Source organism: Quercus suber, unplaced genomic scaffold (genome assembly GCF_002906115.3).
Source record: "Quercus suber isolate HL8 unplaced genomic scaffold, Cork oak 2.0 scaffold_165, whole genome shotgun sequence".
Taxonomy (NCBI): domain Eukaryota; kingdom Viridiplantae; phylum Streptophyta; class Magnoliopsida; order Fagales; family Fagaceae; genus Quercus; species Quercus suber.
This window is the reverse complement of record NW_027069626.1, coordinates 658,398-673,910: the sequence shown is the minus strand read 5'-3', so window position 1 is coordinate 673,910 and position 15,513 is coordinate 658,398. Positions and strand designations below refer to the sequence as shown.

General features: G+C 36.7%; 1 pseudogene; it reads left to right on the top strand.

Moving 5' to 3' along the window:
• Window positions 1-1,026: 1,026 nt before the first annotated feature.
• LOC112027371 (disease resistance protein At4g27190-like) lies at window positions 1,027-15,151 on the top strand (annotated as a pseudogene).
• Window positions 15,152-15,513: the final 362 nt, after the last annotated feature.

The window sequence follows — 15,513 nt, the reverse complement described above, 5'->3', positions numbered from 1 at the left end:
GAAAAAAAAGAAAAACTTACCAGTGGTAGTTCTCTCAATGTCTGTCTCCTTCTCATCTCTGTATCGCAAGGTTTATTCTTTCCTCCTTCTCTATCTCTGGATCGCAAGTATCGGTGTTAAGAAAATTGAAAAGGAAGCGAAAAGAAAGTATCCGAATAGGAGAAACGGAAGGCGCCCTTTCACCACTCTAGAGTGCCAAAACTGGGGTTAATTATGCGTATCTTAGTTTGTGAGGGTTTTGGAGTTTTTATAGTAGCATAAGGTTGACATTCGTTTCTTGGCTTAGAAGATCTTTCCTTGTAGGGGAGGTCTTCTTTAATTCGCGTATCTTGCAGAATCATTTCCTTGTGGGAGTCCTTTTGATTAGGGCTTATCATGGGGCGCAAGATATACTCATACGTGGAGCCGAAGCAAAAGACATGCTGGACTCGTCAAGAATTCCTTTCACCCCTGTCAACTTCATCTTGTCAACGTCTCATTCCATCTATTCCTTATGGTCGTCTTGTCCATGCATTGATGATCTTAAGGCAAACCCGTCGGCCTTGAGATGGATCGTCAGCTTTATGGAGTCAGTTATGGGTGCATTAGCAAAGTCGTTAGATACAACAGGTTCGTCAGCTTTACTTAGATTTCAAGAATTACCCTTATATATATATATATATATATGTAAAGTTTAGAGAAAATTCAATTAAAATTTGAAATTAGAATCCAATTTAAGCCATGTATCTAAATTTATGTGGAGATTATACTATAATTATCTACTTAAGTTTTTTAATCTTTGTGCCAACAGCAACTGGCAAGGTTCTTTATGGTTATATATGTTCTAAGATCAATTCTTCTTTCAATCTCCAATCAAACCTTGATGTTTTGGTCAAGGAGATGGACATTCTTTTGGATCGTAGCAAGGAAGTTAAAGATGATAAGGAAGTGATTGAGAGAGAAGGAAACAAAATAAGGGGTCAAGTCATAAAGTGGCTTGATGATGTTGAAAAGCTTTAGCCTAGGGTCAATCAGATTTTGGAAAAGATGGTCAGCAACAAAAATTCTTCTCAATGTTTCTTAGACTGCAATAAGCGGTATAGAAAGAGCAGGGAAGTGGAAGAAATACTCCAAGAGATCAAAAAGCTTCTAGAAGCTGGATGTTTTAATTCTGGTATGGTTTATCCTATTAGATTTCCCAGAGTTGTGGAGCATATTCCTGGGCCATCAATTCAAGGTCAAACAACAGCATCAAAAGCTTTAGACAAAACTATGAAACTATTGTCATATATTTTGGAGGATTGGTATTTGGGGAATAGGAGGAATAGGCAAGACTACTCTAGTAAAGAACTTGAACAATGAGCTCAAGACTACTTCCATGCAGCCTTTTGGCATCGTCATTTGGGCTACTGTTTTCGAGAATTTGGACATTAAAAATGTCCAGACACAAATAACTCATAGATTGAATATGGAGGTGAAAATGGAAGAAAGTGTACAGAGAACAGCTAGTCGACTTTATCAAAGGCTTGAGAAGTAGGAAAAATTTCTACTCATTCTAGATGATGTTTGGGAGATAATTTTTTTGTACACTTTGGATGTTCCACAGTCGGAAGATCATAAAGGTTGTAAGATCTTATTGACATCTCGACGTATGAAAGTTTGTAGGAATATAATGACTGATTTTGAAACTAAAATGGATGTTTTAAATGATGAAGAAGCCTGGCAATTGTTTAGTCAAAATGTAGGGGATGTAACTCATTCGGAAGAAATTAGACCATTTGCAGAAGCAATTGTTAGAGAATGTTGCAGATTGCCACTAGCCATCATCACTGTGGGAGCTGCCATGAGAAAAAAGACAAAGGTCGAACTGTGGAAGCATGTGTTAAATGAGTTGCGAAGATCAGTGCCTTCTATAGAAGGCATGGAGGCTGATGTCTATAAGCAGTTGAAAAGTTACCACTCATTACAAGATAACAATATAAAGTCATGTTTCTTATATTGCTTTCTATTTCCAGAGTACTTCTCAATTCAAATAAGTGAATTAGTACAATACTGGCTGGTGGAAGGTTTGATTGATGGACCGAATTATGAGGATTCAATTGAAGGCATTGCTTTGATTGAAAAATTGAAGGATTCTTGTTTGTGGGAAGATGGCGCCCATGAGAGAACTGTGAAGATGCATGACACTGTTTGTGATGTAGCTAGATGGATCGCATCATCCTCTAAAGATGGATGTAAATCCCTAGTTCGTTCAGGGATTCTGTTGAGTGAGATTTCATTTGGAGAGTTTTCAAATTCAAATTCTCTTAAAAGAGTTTCTTTAGTGAATAATGAAATTACATGGCTACCTGATTGCATAATACAATGTTTAGAGGCCTCAACTCTACTACTACAAAGAAATTATCTCCTTGACACAATTCTTGAGAGATTCCTACAAGGATTTAAAGCACTCAGCGTATTGAATCTTAGGCTGCGTTTGAATTGGGCGTAAACCATTTCAGGAAATTGTTTTCCACATTTTTCGCGTGTTTGGCTGTTACGGAAAATAGAATTTTCCAGAAAATCACTTCCAATTTTCCCTTACACAACGGAAATGATTTTCAGTACCTATTTTCACTTCAAAGTATTTCCGAAAAGAGAGAGAGAGAGAGAGAGAGAGAGAGAGAGAGAGAGAGAGAGAGAGAGAGAGAGAGTCCCAGAGCCCAGAGCCGATGACCCACCGCCACGAGCCATCGACCCACGACCCACCGATTTTTGAACCAGAGCCGGCGACCCACGAACCCAATGCCCAAAGCGTTCGACCCATCGCCTTCGACACAGACCTTCGACCTAGATGTCGTCGTCGACTGAGACTGAGACCGAGACCGAGACCCATCGCTCTCTCTTCCTCGATCTCTCAGTTTTGTTTTTTTAAAGTTTGATTATTGTTGTTGTTGTGGTGGTGTGGTGGTGATGTTTTGGTGGTTGTGGGTTTTGATTGCCGGAATTTGCTGCCGGAATTTGCTGCCAGAATTTGTTGTTGAATTGGCTATGATGTTGAAATTTTTTGTAATAAAATTTGTTTGGATGCTGAGAAAATGTGAGAAAGTAATAGGAAAATAGCATTTTCAAATGCAACCAAACACATGAAAACATTTTCTAGGAAAATTTGAATAACATTGCCAAACACTTGAAAATATTTTCCTTTTCTGAAAAATAGTATTTCCGGAAAATAGATATTTTTCGGAAAATAGATATTTTTCGGAAAATATTTTACAGGAACCAAACGGACCCTTAGTGAAACCCACATTCGGTCATTGCCTCATTCTGTGCTTCCACTTAGAGACCTTCGTGCTCTTCTTTTAGGCAGTTGCAGGAATCGTGAAGAAATACCCTCACTTGGAATGCTTAGTAATCTTCAAGAGCTTGATCTTAGTGGTACTCGTATCACTGAATTGCAAAGAGAGATGGAAAACCTAAGTGAGCTAAGGCAATTAGACTCATCCAAGACATTCCTATTGAAAAGCATTCAACCTGGAATTATATCCAGGTTGTCTTGTCTAAAGGTTCTAAATATGAAAAGAAGTGGCTTTCACTTCCGTTTGAAGGGAAAGGAAGACGGACAAGCAACTTTTGAAGAGTTCAAATCCTTTAATCGATTACGTAAGTTATCCATCTCAGTGAATTGGATCCCATGGAACAAATATGAATATCTTTCCTGGATAAATAGATTGATGCATTTTGAACTTTCCATTTACTAAACAAACAGCATCCTAAGTACACATGAAAAGAGGGGCTATATCCAAAGTGTTAATCTCTCACAAGAATGGATTAGGTGGTTCTGGGGTAATTCAAGTTCACTAGTATTAAGTATTTGTGCAGGAATGAGTGAAATGCTTGAAGACTTCATCAAAAGTGCAGCCAACTTTGCTGGTTTGAAGTCACTTATTTTTAGCAGGTGTCCTATCAATTTAGGGCAAGGAGGAAGATGTGCTGCCCCTTGTGACCTACTACTGAACCTGGAGGAACTTCGTCTCTACGATATGCTTAACCTAAAAAGCATTTCAGAGCTAGCTGGTCATCTTGGGCTAAGATTTCTGTTAGGATATATATGTTTTAACTTGATTAAAAACATATGTCACTTATTTATGTAAATTGGCTAATCCTTTGACAAAACGCACTCTACTTGTAATTGGGTAGTTCTAGGTGTTTTTAATACTTCAAGAAACAATGTTTCAAGGTCAAGTGTTGAAGTCATCAAGTCTGTCCAAGAAAAAGCAAGCTGAAGTGCAAAGTTTTTAAAGCTCGACACCTGCTCGATAGCTACCTCGACACCTGGCTATCTGTCGAGATCTTCAGCTGATTCTTATCGCAATCTCAATAGCTTCTCGATAGCTAGTCAATCGATCGAGAAAGTTTTTGTCACCTCGACACCTCCTCGACACCTCTCGATCGATCGAGGTTACGGGAAATCAAAATTTCAGCTTTTTGATTTTTGGGCCAGGCTTATGTATTTGAGTAGGGTTTCTTTTCTCACAACCCTAGACTTATATAAGGCTTATTTTAAATGCCGTCACATGAGAGAATACAAGGAGAACATATGCAAAAGGTGATAGATGCCTTATTCTCTCTGAAAGAAGTTACTGCATCTTTGCGCCTTAGGGTTTTGTAACCAAGTGCTTCTTGATCTTCATTGTTGATGAAGTGAAGAACTTTGCAGCCAACATTCTTCTCCCTTAAGTTGGTGAGTGAGTCACGTATTGGGATTCGTGCAAAGGAGTTAGTCACGTACTGGGATTTGTGCAACAACAAAAAGGGTGGCGTTCATATATTGAAGAGTTCAGAGGTTCTAAAGCGGTAGAAGGTTTCTGCTGTGAGTTCATCTACGGGAATTGTAGAGTCTAGGGACAAAGGTTTTGTACTAGATCTGAAACTTCTCTTTACTATAGTGGATTGCTTTTCGGGAGGGTTTCCCCCTAAGTTTTTTACTGTGAAACTGGTTGGTTTCATTGGTTTTCCTGGGTCATCATATCTTGTCTTATTTATTTTTTTCGCTGCATGATTTTGACATGATATTAATGTTTGTTTGTTTTAACAAGTTTGATTCATAATAAATCTAATTAACAACTTGGGTTTAAAACTTGTTAATTCTATCAATCGGGGTCTAAATTTCCCAACAAGTGGTATCAGAGCGGGTTCACTCTGATTGGATTAATTTTCTGAGTGTGATCCATTGACCCCTGTTGTCATGGATAGAGGACAATCTTTATTTATACCTCCTTTATTTGATGGAACTAATTATGCGTACTGGAAAGTTCGTATGAAAGTGTTCTTGCAGGCTTTAGGTGAACAGGTATGGCAAGCTATTGAAGTTGGCTGGATTAAGCCGAAGGAAGCACCTGTGGATTGGGATGATGCAATAATTGTAGCTGCAAATTTCAATAGTAGGGCCTTGAATGCTTTGTTCTGTGGGGTGACCAATGAAGAATTCAAGAAAATATCATCCACGGAAGTTGCCAAGGAAGCATGGACCATTCTTGAGACCACTTATGAAGGTACCAAGGCAGTAAAGACTGTGAAGCTTCAACAACTCACTAGTAGTTTTGAAGAAATAAGAATGGAGGAGGATGAGACCTTTGATGAGTTCTATGCCAAACTCAAGGATATTGTGAATTCTGCCTTCAACCTTGGAGAATGTATTGCAGAATCCAAAATTGTGAGGAAAATCCTTAGGTCCTTACTTGAAAGATTCCATGCCAAGATCACTGCCATTGAAGAAGTCAAGGACATTGATCAAATTCCTTTGACTGAGCTTGTAGGGAACCTTCAAACCTATGAAATGGGATTAGGCTCAATGGGAAAAGGTGGAAAGAGCAAAAACTTGGCTCTTAAAGGTATAGAGGAAGAGATTGAGGACTCTGAAAGTGAAGATGAAGATGAAGATGATGATGAGGATGAAGATCTATCCTTCATAACTGATGAGATTATCAGACTTCTTCAATTTAGAAAAAAGGATAAAGGCAAACCTCTTAGGAAATCTAAATCCTCAAGAAAGGGCAAGAATGAGAAATCCCTCATCCAATGCCATGAGTGCAAAGGTTTTGGTCATATGAGGATAGAATGCCCAAACTACCTCATGAAGGAAAAGACCAAGGAGTCAAAAGATAAAGGGTTGGTTGCTACCTGGAGTGATACTGAGGATGACTCTTCTGATGAGTTTGTGGATGAATGTCGTCAAGTTATGGTCTTTGCTGCCACAATCGATAAGGTGATTGTGGAGAGTGCTAGTGACAGTGAAGATTCTTTTGATGATGAAGTACCTAAGAAGATGACCCCAAATTAAGAACTCTTTACAGACATGAAATGACATGGCCGTGTCTAGAGCAGATTAAATTGTTGCAATGCGATCGTCTCAGAAGGCTGCCTCTTGATAAACAAAATACAGATACCATAGATGAAATAAAAGGAGACTTACAATGGTGGTCTGCTTTGGAGTGGGATGATGAGAAAACCAAATTGAGTATGCTGCCTTATTTCCACTCATGGCGGTAATTGGAAATGGAATCATGGGCGGCGCCATGTATAGTTTAGGGGATTCAAATGAACCCCCTGAGCTAGCAAATTTTTTTTTTTTTTTTTTTTATATAATATATATATATTTTTTTATTTAATTTTTTTTTTTTTTTTTTTTTTATATAATATATATATATTTTTTTATTTAACCCTCCTAAATAAAAATTTGAACTCTCTGATTCTAAATTTTTTTAAAACCCACTTGAAATAAGTTTAATTACGATCATCTTAACAATATTTTGATATTTTTAAATACAAAAAAACACCTAACAACAATCCAATTTTATCTAAAAACTAGGAGAAATAGTAAGCCCAACAACAAAGTAACTTTTTTTTTTCATCTAAAATTGTTTTAAAAAGCCCATTTAGATCTTAATAAATTTAAAATAAACTAATGGAAAATTCATAGTTTACATTGTACTATCATTGTAATATCTACATTGTTTCTAAACAGATGTGTACAATATTATATAATTTTTGCAAATATGTATAGTATAATTATCCATAATATAAATCTTACATTAATAGTACAATGTAAACATATAATCGTCATAAACTAATAAATAAAAGTACTTTAGGCAGTAATAATTAAAATTCACTTAACAACAACAATTAACATGTTCATTTTATTAAGAAAAAATATGTCAAATGAACCTATAATTTATTTTTTATTCTATTACTAGTACGTATTATAGACAAATTTGTAATAAGAAAGCCATTTAAACCGTAAGATTCATATTTTACTTAAGAAGTATCTTCTTACTGACCTCCTTAGGAAAAAATCCTAGAGCCGCCACTGAATGGAATTACTGCTAGGATTTGGTGGCTTTGCCCTAAATAAGAGATTTGATGCTAAGTGGCCCTCGTGATTTTGTTTGAAAATTGAAAGAAAACTCAGTGAGTCAGGAGTTTGTTCATTACCTTACGTGATAGCACCATTAAATTATCTTAGTGTCAGAGCATCAATAAGCTTGAGAGTTTGTTCATTATTAGAGTGTGAACCCATGCGTGTATTGGGATATAATTGTGATACAATGTTAAAGTATAATTCTAGATCTAGGCATCTTTATCATCCTATTCATTTGTACCCTGCAATTTCATCCTTATCTCATTACCATGCTGTTAACATGTAAATGACAACTCTTCATTGCATCTCCCATTTTTGAAAACAAAAACCATTTTCCTTGAATATACAGCACTGATGCTTGGGTGCATCAGTACAAACAGATAAGACCTTCGAATATGTTTGAATATTTACTGTTTCACATCATTGTTGACAACTTAAGAAAACTTGCCAGCTGAATCCACTGAAGCACCAACTCTTTTTCCCGTAACTCATTAAAGGATTTGGCAGAAAGTAGAACTCACAAAACACATGTTCCTCTAAACATAATCCTTAACCCCCTAAACAAAAAAATAAGGTCAAATAACAACAATAAAAATTAGAAAGTAGCAAAAACAACCCAAACAAAAATAAGACTAAGCCAAACAACAATAAGTGAATAAATTATTCAACAGAAAACCTATTAAAAAAATCCCTAATCATTCAAATCTATAACTAATTCAACACATTACATAAAAATAATATCTAATTTCATTTTTGCTAAAAAAAGAAATATAAAGGGAAATATTTTAGTTGTGAGTTCTCCCTGGCAGAATCGTCAGCTCTGCTTTCTTTGGCTTTGCAATTAGAAGAACTTTGCTCTCCTCGGCAACTCGGCTTAGCAAGTATTATCTATTGCTCTCTGCCCCTCTCTTCATTTTCTCCTCTCTATCATCATCTCAAACTCTCTCACATTATTATTCTCATCTACATTCTCAATTTCCACTTTATCTCTTGTAAGTCGCTTTTTTCTTTTTCTTTTTGTTAATTGAATGACATTGTGATTCTTTATATTTTTGTGTTTATTTTTTATGATGTCCTTATATTCAAGTTCTTTCTCTATAAGATTTGATATAATTTAAGTTTATTAGAGACTATTCTAAAACAAGAATTCCAACAGCTGCCACTGCGTCTCTTTCTCTACAGCTCTGCTCTCTAAATTTAACGTGGCCGATAGGGATAAGATAAAAAAAAATTTCCATATAACTACTCCATTTGTTCTTTTTCTCAAGTGTGGTTATTTTATGAAATAAATCGGGAGTACTATGTAGTATGTATGAAGCCTTGAGCAATGCACATGTGCCGGTGCCGTGTAGGAATCTTACCACAAGTTTGAATCACAGCGCCAGAGTCAATCTTGCACTGTGGAAATTGTCCAGTGTATGTCGTTATGTTTCTTATAGAATTCCAAATCAAAGAGATAACAACTGTTCTTGGACTTTGTCTTCAGGCATTACTTAAACAGATAATACCTTTTCGCAAGTTGCATTAGCATTTATTAGTCTACATGGAGAGAGAAAGATAAAAAATTAAAATAAAATAAAAAAATTCTGGAAGGAACGACTTAAATCCAGAAGTATATCATATGATACACTACCATAGGAGCGGAATTAGAATTTTTTGTCTAGGGGCTGAGTTTAAATTATCTCATATTGAGTCACAATTCAGGAAAAAAAAGTACTACATACATGTCTTGAACAGATATATTATACCTTCTCGCAAGTTGCATCGGTTTAATCAATGTATTTTAATTAGCATTGAGCAAAACTAGATGACCAATTGAGTATCTTAAGGTCAATTTCCTACCTACGATTCTCTTATTCCTTTTAGCAACCATGACTCCATAACATTAAAGAAATAAAATATATGAATATAACAACACTTAAGTACTTCTGCAAAAAGACAAAATATGAATTGAAATTAAATATTACTAGTGGCATTGAAAAAGTGAAATTTAAATTATCAATTTGGTCCTTGATCAGTGTGAGAAAGAGAAGAAAAATGAGTAACAATTTAGGGATTAAGTTGGGTTTAGGGACCAAGTTGGTCAATTTTGAAAAATCTTGAACTTACTTGATGTTAGCCCATACAAGTGAGTTAGCTGTATTACATTTTTTTTAAAAAAGGTCAAATCATCCTCATTTACTTAGAAATCAATTTTTAAAAAAGTGAGATTCTGGTAAAAAAAAAAAAAGGAAGGACTTTTTGGCTTAAAAATTACACAAAAGTGGGCTTAATGGCCAAAATCGCCCTCTTGACCTACCATCTTTATTTCAGTGGAAACTCGTTTCAAAGTGTAAATGGACAAAAACAAAATAACGGAGTTATAGTTCCCGAATCAAAGAGCAAATGGACAAAAACAAAATAATGGAGTTATAGGACAATAATTGAACCACACTTGTGAGTCATCCATTCGTGCTAAAGTAATAATAAATAAGAAATATTAGGAGCACAAAAAATTACACAATTTTTCCTATAATTTACCACATGACAAGTTGTAAGTGATCTAGAAAAAGTGGTGGGTTCACAACTTTACTGCTCATAATATGTCACATGGTAAGTTGTAGCAAAAATTGCGTAAGTTTTTATGGTTATAGCATTTTTATAATAAATTGTTTATTTTTTATAACTTTTATTTGTGTAATGTAAGACAGAAACTAAAAATTATTTTATTTGAAATAAAATTATGAGAAAAGAAAAAAAAAAAATGCTTTGCTAATTGACAAACACAGTATATATGCTAACTGATGAACCAAGAAATTTCCGTCGTTCAAAGGGTCATTGAATGACCAAAGTGTCATAAAAGAACATTTAATGCATGAGCCGTAACACAAACGAAACGCAGGCCTGACCGTTGGAGGGGTCTTCAAATCAACTCATTAAAGCACCAGAAGTGTTACAAGGAGGCATTTAAGCCACCATTGAAAGCCCCCAACGGTTAAGAAGGTTGAGACCTATATAAACCACTTCAAAACCCAAACAAAGGTACGGACACTTATCATAATACATTCAATCCTCGTTATTTCCTCTCCAAATACCTGACTTCATCTTCGAAGGCTCACTTACTAGCACCACACCGGTGACCTTTTCAAGAGAAACCTTATTTCTAATCTTGTGCTGGAATTAAGGTTCATTTGGTCATACTTCGTCTGGACGAACCTAACAACTTACGAATTTGGCTTCATCACTAACTACTTCTCTTGAAAAAAGTCACAATCAATGAAAAGTCTCCATAATTGTTTTCTTAGATTGCAAGAGTTTTGTGTCTAGTGGTTAATTACATTAGACACATTAGGATGCGGATACATGTCTAGTTTTTTTTTTTGTTTTTTTAAATTCAAAATTGTTTGTGAGCCAAACCATTGTTATTGATTCCGTTCCATTCCGGCTGGAATAGCCGGAATTTTTCATATCGATATGCAAATCAGTACTAGAATACCCCACGTTCCACCTCGGGTCAAATTTCGGGCCATTCCAGTCATTTCGGTCAATTCCGGCCAATTTCGGCCGAGATGCAAATTTCGGCCGATACCGGATTTGGCCTATTATTTATAAAAAAAAAAAAAAAAAAAAAAAAAGGTCCAATGGGTGTTGGTAGTTCTTGGGAGTTCTTTTGATGATGAATTTGATCCTTCTCTCATGGATAATGATGAGGAGGAGGAGTAAATCTTGTATTTTTTTAATATTTAGTTATTGTCTTGTAAATTTTCTTATTGTGTGATGTTAAATTGGTGTTATATTGATGTTTAAGACTTAAGAGTTAAGACTAAATGATTTGTATTATTTGATATTTAGTTATTTATTTATTAGAATTGACAATTTTATGTTCAACATGAATATATATAAATTATTTTTTAAGAACCCCGAAACACCCTGAAACGGTACGTCGAAATCGGCCGGTACAGATATATTCCATTCCGTTCCGGCCAGAACGGCCGGAAAATTTCATACCAGTCACTTCACCAGCACGAAGCACCCTCTTGTTCCACCTCGGGTTGAATTCCGGTTGATTCCGGCCCGTTCCGGTCATTTCGGTCGATTTCGGTAAGTTTCGGCCGGTATACCAATTCCAGCCGGTATTGAAATCAAACTCGATCAACCCATCCTGTCACAGCGCTGATCACTTGAAGAAATGCATCCCATCACAGCAGTCTTCTTTTTCTTCTTCTTCTTCAGTTTTTCTGTGCGTTTCATCCTCTGCAACTCTTCTTCTTCTTTCTGTGCGTTTCATCCCATCACCGCGTTTCTTCTTCACAGCAGTCGTTGTGGCTATTTCTGCCCAGTTCAACTTTTTATTGTGCTTAGTTTTGCTTTTTGTAATATTATTTTTAGTTTTGTGAGCCTTCACGTGACTAGCCTGACTAGTATTTGAAAGGGAAACTTTAATTCAGCTTTTTATGTTGAATTGTTAGCCCCATGCCCTCCTCTACTCCACGTTGTCATCTAGTTTTTTTATAAAAATAAATTTCAGCTTTTATTTTTTATCTTTCATTATTTATATACATTTTAATCTTATAATATTCTAAAAATTTGTTAATATTAGTTTATTTAGGAAGATGAAAAATGGGAAAAATTGAAAAAGTAGTCAATAAGAAGCTTCTTGGAAGCTCACTTGTGTACAATTACCTAAAATGTGAGTTTTATTTACAAAAAACCCATAAAAAAATGTTTTTTTTAAAATAATAATCCCACTTTTTTTTTAATAGAAAACTATATTAAATTCATTTTTTTATATAATAGTAATAATAATATATAAATATATATTTTAGCAATAATTCCGAAACGGTTTCAGAAACGGTACCCGAAATTGACCAGCACCGAAATATTCCATTCCAATGAACAAACCGAAATGGGTTCCGAAACGGTATTCATAACATTGTTAATAACAATGGGCCAAACTACCCAAGAAAAGGCTGGGTTTTTAGGAGTGAAATTGTTGTATGTATTTTTGTTCAAAAATCTTAAGAGGGTTGGTGATTAAATTCTTCCTAATTTTTAATTCTTTTTAGTACAAGTCTCAAGGGATTTTTCCAAAACTTAGGGGGACCATGGCCACCCTAGGCTAGGCCTGTTCAACGATCAACCGGCACCGACTGAAACCGGTCTGACCGCACCGATCCGCCCCCTTCAGAGCTCTGCCGATGGTTTCCGGCACGGTGGTCGGCGGCATCTTTTCACTTTCGACGTCGGACTGGTGCGGCTGTCGGCGCTGAGATGTGCACACCGCCGAGAGCCGAACCGCACCGAGTATGTTTAATATGTATATATATATATATATATATTTTTTTTTTTAACTGAGATGTGCTCTCAGTTTCTCACACCATGGCCTATGCTATGTTCAAAAATATATGGCGTGCTGAGCACGCCGTGCTCAGTCTTTCAGGTTTTTTTTTTTTTGGGTGATGAGGACTCATTAGTTTCTTTCTCACCCGCATGCGAAGTCAAAGGAAATAAGCCTTTCAATAAATAAAAAAGGTTAGCGTGTGTCAGTCCTAAAGTATAGTCTCACTTAGGTCTTGTCTAATTGTCTTGCATTTAAACAAAAAATAAAAAAAATAAAAATGCCATAGTTGGTTAGTGTTTTTAAGTCACTGTATAAGTTTTTTTTTTTTTTTTTCCTTATTTACTCTCAGCCATACACGTACCTAGCACCCAGTTGTCTAACACTCTAACTTGTCTCTTTCTCTATTTTTAGACTTTTGCTCTCAGTCTTTCAGGCTCCTTTCGCTCCATCGCTTAGCTCAGTCGGACTCAAAAAAAGCTCAGTCGGACTCAAACAGATGGTTTGTAATGGGTTTTAATATTTGGGTCTGTAATAGGTTTTGAATCTTGTAATATTTAGTTTTGATCTAAGTTTTAATTTGTGGTTTGAATCCTTAAGTTTTCAGGGTTTGATTTTGGTTTTAGAATTTAGATATCTCTTCTGTGTGTGTGTGTGATAGACAGGTGGACACCGACCACCGCGCCGACTGAAACCGCCACCGAGGTTGTCGGAAAACCATTACTCAGGCGCGGCAGCAGCGTGGGTTTTTAGGAAACCGAAGATTCCGGTGCGGTGCAAAAACGGCCACAAAAACCGGCCGCACCACACCGTGTACAGCCCTACCCTAGGCTCCCCTAGTTTCGCCATTGCATCATTAACTTTTTTCCTTTAAATATTTAACAATTGAAAATATCATAATTTCAGCTATCTGACCAATAGCCATTAAAGACAACTCAAGCAAAATAAAATAAATAACTACATTAGGACAGGAGGATGAGAACACCCAAATTTTTGCTTTTTTATTTTTATTTTTATTTTATTTATTTATTTTTTATTCAAAAAGTTTTTCATTTTAAAAGCATCGTGGTTTGAACATTGTATAATATAATTTGATTCATTTTGAAACCTAATTTCATACCTACCCTTAAAAAAAAAACTTCATACTTTTGGAGGTATCTAATCTGACAAATAGGAATAGCATTAAAGAAAGGGGGTGAGAACTAAGAACACCCAAATATGCTTTCTTGAGAGACAAAATAGGCGGCAAATGTTTTTTTAACCAACAAAGTTTTGCTATCAAAAAAACAAAAAGATATATATATCAATTAAATTTTAAAATTTTAAAATTTAAAATTTTATAATATTAAATTATACATAAAAATTAAATCACGCGTGAAAGCCAGGGGACCATGCTGGATAATTTATGTGAGAGTAGGCAATCCTCTCAGCAATGAGTCATTGTGTGTCTTTTCATTCTGTTTCTTCACATCATTGTGCCCGCGAGACCGTGGAAACTTGTATTTTCTGTGGTTCTCCCATTCTTTGGCGTCAATTATTTTAAGCTTCCGGCATCTCCCATAGCAAAATTTCCAGCATGGAAGTGGTGGCCGCGGCTGTTGGTGCATTATTGACAACTGTTAGAGATATATATTAGTTATATTAGCCCAATGTAATAGGCCCAAGCCCATTCCTGCTTGTACTGGTAGTCTAGGGTTTAGTCGCCTATATATACTCATGTTAGGATTCATTGTAACACAGGTTATTGTACTACACTCCTACACAATAAAGATGTAGCCCTTAAGGGATTCCTCCGTGGATGTACGCCGTCAAGGCTGAACCACATAACCCTCGTGTTCTTGATGTTCCTATTCTATGCTTCCTCTTCCGCATCTACTCTAGCATACATAACATGGTATAACACATTGCGTTTGATAATATTCTCCATTTAACATGGTATCAGAGCTAATATTTAACATGGTATCAGAGCCAAACTCCGTTCTTGGTATCAAACAAAATCTCTGACAAGCAAAGAAGATTTTAATGTGCACATCACCATCAGAAGTCACACATGCTTCTCTGCTGAATCTAGACTCCATGGCATCTTGCAGCCACGGTGGCTCAGTGCTGTGTTCAAGATCTACAAACTCAAGCAAAGCCGTGACTCAACTTCTCAGATCTGTGCTAATCCAAGCACACATGCTTCTCTGCTGAATCTAGACTCCATGGCATCTTGCAGCCACCATGGCTCAGTGCTGTGTCCAAGATCCACAAACTCAAGCAAAGCCGTGACTCAACTTCTCAAATCTGTGCAAATCCAAGTCTCGCCTGATGAAACCAACACCACAGACGTGATCCACGACCACCTGCGACCAAAACCCAGGAACACGGCCCCCAACGGCGGCCTCACGCGCCGCCACGTGCCGCCAACAGCTCCGGAATCTCCCCACGCACCGCCTCGATTTCCTTTTTTGTAGCTCATTAATTAGTCACACGCGCCGCCCTATTGGCCATGTCGACCACCGATTTGCCTACAGAAGAAATCTGGCTTTCAAATGATTAAGCACGCACCTCCACGCGTCGATTTGGTATCTGGCTTCTCCTCCACGCGCCAGTGGACCTCCCACGCGCCAGCCACTCGCCGAAATATAAGATGACGTCATTAATGACGTCAGCAAAAGGCCTTGTCATCACCACGTCATCAGCCACGCAGCTCGCCACGTCAGCAGTGTCACCTCGTCAGCACCACGTCATCTAGTTGACCGTTGACCCGGACCAACCCGACCCGGACTACCCGGATCTGACCCGTGAGCACTGACCGTTGACTTTGACAAAATCC